General features: G+C 66.3%; 1 protein-coding gene across 2 annotated transcripts in view; it reads right to left on the bottom strand.

The window, feature by feature from the left end:
* LOC102244513 (elongation factor 1-delta) overlaps positions 1 to 4779 on the bottom strand; it is an 11868-nt gene that overhangs the window by 6514 nt on the left and 575 nt on the right. The window lies entirely within an intron of this gene.

Consider the following 4779-nt stretch of genomic DNA (forward strand, 5'->3'; position numbering starts at 1 on the left):
TCCATGAAGGCCCGCTCGGCCTGGTCAAAGGCAGACTTGTTGACCCAGATGCCCCAGGTCACATGGTGGCAGGCCACCTGGCTTCCGTGGGTGCAAGGACCCCTGGGGGCCAGCGCCGGTGGCCAGGCTGCCTGGGCAGCCAAGTCTGCCAGCCTCTGACGGTAGGAGCTCTCCGCCTGGTCGAAAAGCGGCTTGTCCAGCCAGACGTGGTCGGCCGAGAGGCCCACGAGGGCCAGGTCTGCCCTGCCCAGCCCGCTCTTCGGGGAGCGCTTCCGCTTCTTCTGCAGGGGCTGCCGCCCGTAATGGCTCTTCCGGGGGCTGCCCCTGCTGCTGTCCAGGGCCTCAGCGTCCTCCGGCCCCGGCCCATTCACGGCTGGCACCTGAGCCGGGAGCTGCTGGGCAGCGGCGGCGGCTCGCGTGGCCTGGTGCTCGTGGGCGCGCTGCTCGGCCTCCCCATGCTTCTGCTTGTCCTCCCAGACGGTCTCCAGGGCACAGGAGGCCTTGCCGCTCCTCATCTGCACGCAGCAGTGGAAGCAAGCACAGAAGGCAGTTGAGCACAGCGCCCCGCGACCGCGCCCGCCCCGCCCTCAGCAGCCTGGCTGGTGCCGGAGGACCCTGCGGATGCTTCCCAAGGGGGGTGCCATCCGGCAACATGCAGGACCCCAAGTCAAACCCGCAGGGACCTCAGTGAAGCAGTAAGTGGGTAACATACACGTACGGGTGTATAAATATTTGTATTCTTTTAACCGCAAAGCTTCTTTTCTAACCCAACATGCACCATGCTCTCCAAAGGGGTCTAGAGAAGATGGTTTCCAAACCTCAGAAACCTTTTCTGATAGAATCCCCGACTGGATGCCGGGGAACCAGCGCGCTCCCTCCGCCTGACCCTCACGGGAACACCCTTCCCAACAAGCCTGGCCCATGAGACAGGGAGACTCACGTCCACGGGCAGTTACTATTGACCTGAAATGGTCCCTGGACGGCCTGTGCCTTTGCTAAGCCCGACCACCTCCGGGCACTGGTTTTAACGGAAGCACTGGGCGGTCTCTGAGGTGGCCATCGTGGTGTAAGGGGCACCATCAGTGGGCAGTGGGAGGCAGCTGGGGGCTGAGCCCCACCTTCCTCATGGAGGGGACCTTCGTTGTCTGCCGCCCTCGTGGCAACAGCCTCACCACCCACCCCCCTGCTGCCAGGCGTGGCGCTGTGGAAAGGTGGCTGGCACTCTGCGGACCAGCCCAGAAACGGGAGGCAGCCCCCACCGAGCAGGAACAGAGGGGCCTGGGCCCGCAGCCAGGGATCCCTGTTCACCCAGGGGCCTTCCTAGAAGGTGGCTGTGAGCTTGCCTCCCAGCCACAGCCCCACCCTGGGCCTGCTCCCCAGAGCAGAGGGAGGCACCCTGACCAACACCCAGTGCTAACTCGCCAGGGCTGCAGCCCTCCCTCAGGACACCCCACCGTCCCCGGCTTCTGTGGGTCACTGGTGGAGCCTAAGCAACAATCGACCCAGGGGCCCACAGAGCCAGGCAGCCCTCAGACCTAGGGGGCAAGGTCTCCAGAGCAGGGCAGCCTTTCAGCCGCGAGGGCAAACCCTTCCCCCTCCTCGCCTGGACCCACACGCTTCCTAACACCAGCAGAAGTGGAAGCCCATGGACACGGGGACCAAGCACTTTGGGGAGAGACCCTTATCCCCTGCAGGGGTACGTTGGGGCCTTTAAGGCACATGCCCCTGGCACCTTCCTGCCCAGGCTGGTGGCAGCACTTACCAAGGGAGGCTGGCCGCAGAGGCAGTGGTGGGAGGCAGGAGCTTGTGCCCAGAAGGCAGGGCATTGTGACATCACTCACTGTCCCTGAAGGGGCAGCAGGATGAGCAGGCAGGGCTTATGTGCCCTCTGACCTCTCTGATGCCTGGCCCCTCTGGCTCAGCCCACAAGGCTGGCCCCTAGTGCCCAAGCCCTGCCAGACCCTGTTGGTCTCAGCACTTCCTTGGCCCCCGACACCAGCCCAGGTGTGCTCAGGGCTCTGGTGGCCACAGCTCAGGGGAGGGGAAGTCAGTCTCTGGACGCCGCAACTAGGCCTGAGGACTGAGGCAAGGGCTAGTGGGGCCCGAAGCCCTGAGGGGTGCGGGGCAAGAGGAAGGGCAGTGCCGCTCCCTGGGGCCCCGGCTCAGGTGACGGGAGCGCGGCAGGAGCAGGCGTACTTACTTCCACTCCGACCTCCTAGGACAGCATGGAGAGAAAGCAGCAGGTTAGAGGCAGTCAGACAGGCGGCCCAGGGGCTGCGGGCCCTTCCAGAAGCTGCTCCTGAGGCGGCGTGCGGCGAGGTGGCTGGAGGAGCAGAGGTGAGCACCACAGACCCACCACCGACATCCCAGGAGGGGCCAGCTCCCCCTGCTCAGGCACACTGAGCCGGGCACTTCCTGGGAGGAGCCATCTGAGCGCCCTCCCATCCGCTCTGCTGGGGCCTGAGCCCCACTGCCCACCGGAGCTGTGGAGGGTCCAGCGCAGCCCCGCCCTCTGCACCCGCGGGCTGAGGGATGAGGAGCAAGGTGAGGAGGCCCACACCACGAGTGTCCGTCACCAGAGCGCTGCCTGGGGGAGCCTCCCTGCCCTGAGCACAAGGACAGGGCTGTCAACGCCCCGCAGACGGGACCAGCCGGCCAGGTGCCGCACCCCAGGAGCTGAGAGCCAGCCAGCTCTGCAAGGCCCTCCAGGCACAGACAGCAAGACCTCTCGCCCGGTGGCTAGAGCCCTAAGAACCTGCCTCCCTTCTGCAGAAGGCGCTCTGCCACCCAGGTCCCCGCCGGACAGGGACAGAGGCGCCCTGTGGAGCCCCTGACAAGAACGCGTACCAAGGGGAGCAGCGGCCTGCGGAGCGCACGGGAGGTCCCGGCTGCCGGGCTTCTGAGGTGAGGGTGGCAGATGGCTCTGGGGAGAGGGCACACCGGCCAGAGGAGCAGCGCCCAGAGCCTGGCCACAGCGGAGGGCAGCAGAGCGCCACTTGGGCGTGGAGCGGTGTGGGGATGGGGCCGAGCGCCCACAGGGACGTCCGGGGTCCCAGCCCTGCGGCCAGATCCCCCAGGACAGCTGAGCGACACAGGGCCCACCTCTACTTCCTCAGCACCGGTTCCCGATGGCCCGCGTTCCATGAGGTCCCCCAAACGAACGCCCATCCCTCCCGGGAGAAAAGCCACTGGGAGTTGGGACACTTCCCTCTGAGAACCAGCTCGCAAGCCCACAGCTCAGGAAGGGTGCCCGCCCGCCCGGGGCTGCAGGCAGGAGACGGGCCGAGGCTGCACCAGGAGCGACGCCACAGCCAACACGAGAATGGCCCCTGAGCCCCGCTGGCTGCCGACTCCCCCACTGGGTCCAGCCCTCACCCCCGAGGCACAGTGACACCTCTCCCATAGAGGGCGCCACCCTGCCGAGCTGCCAGAGTCCTGGGGCCCACGGTTTGGGAGGCCCCAGAGGGATGCCGCCCTGCCTGGCCCCCAGGCCCAGGGCAAAGGCGCTGACGCAGCAGGGCTGGTCCTGGTTAGAGAGACCCCATTCGCAGCTGCACTGACCTGCAGGACCTCGGTCCCGGGCCCTCTCGCCCCTGCGGAGCCGGGAAAGCAGCTTGAGAAGCCAGCACGGAGCCTGCTGCCTGGAGGGCCCTGCGGGAAGCTGAGGACCTGGCCTCAGAGCTGTGCCCAAGGTGCTGGGGAAGCCACGAGGCTGGGCTAGTGAGGAAGGTTTCTGGGAGAGGTGGCCCCGCAGCCCTGCTGACCAGACCACCTTCCCATCCCCCAGACCCTGCTCAGGCAGCCCGTGGCCCACATCACCCCACTGCAGTCACACACGGGCTGCAGACGGTACACCCAGGGGTCAAAAAAGCCTCCAGCTCCCAGGGAAGTGGGAATGACATGAGGTGTGAGGTGCTGGGGCCGGGTCTGCAGGCAGCTCGGCTTTCTACCCCCCCTCCCCCCAGGGTTGGAACCGGCGCTGCACAATGGAGCTGTCTGCAGCGTCCCAGACGGCAATGAGCACCCCAAGCCTTGATGTTCTAGAACAGCCAAGTCGTGGGGCAGCTGCGTGGACAGGAGGCAGAGAGGATGCCCTTTGCCTCCTGTGGGGACGCTCCACAGGCCCAATTCCTACTCAGATGCTTTCTGACCCGACTTGGCCCCACTCAAAAATGCCAGCCTGTCCTGAGGCCCTGCACCCCCAGGCCTCACGCTGTGGCTGCCCGGCGCCCCGCCCAAGACCCCGCCTCCAGCACCACAGCTGGTGGGGGTGTGGCCTAAGCTGACCAGCCAGGCCCTTCCCTTGGGGCAGCTCTAGGACTGCACACGGGCTCCCACCCGTCTATGCACACATCACACGTGTGCGTGTCCAGGTCTCTACACAGCTGGGAGCCAGGAGCGGGAGGGGAAGGCTCCGAGGCGGTGAGGAGTGGGGGTCGGCCTCCATGCCTGCATCAGTGCACGCGGCCACCCACTTCCAACACATACGTGTCATCGCCAAGTACCAGCACGGGCCAGGGCTGGACAAATGCAGCCCCCGAAATGCTGACGCTAGCACCTGACACTCCGGACGTATTCTTTTTGTTGATCTTTTTCAAACCTCACCTCCAAGTAACCATTTGCAGAAACACCAGTCCAGCAGGCCTCCCCGCTGAAGGCCGCAGCCTCTCCCAGCAACCCAGGCGCAGAGCCCAGCGGGGGGAGGCGGGGATCCAGGCCCAGCGAGGCGCAAAGGGACCGATGGCCGAGTGCCCACTGCCCAGGCTCCCGTGAGGCCCA

This window comes from Myotis brandtii, unplaced genomic scaffold (genome assembly GCF_000412655.1).
Source record: "Myotis brandtii unplaced genomic scaffold, ASM41265v1 scaffold1956, whole genome shotgun sequence".
In the NCBI taxonomy this organism is placed as follows: Eukaryota; Metazoa; Chordata; class Mammalia; order Chiroptera; family Vespertilionidae; genus Myotis; species Myotis brandtii.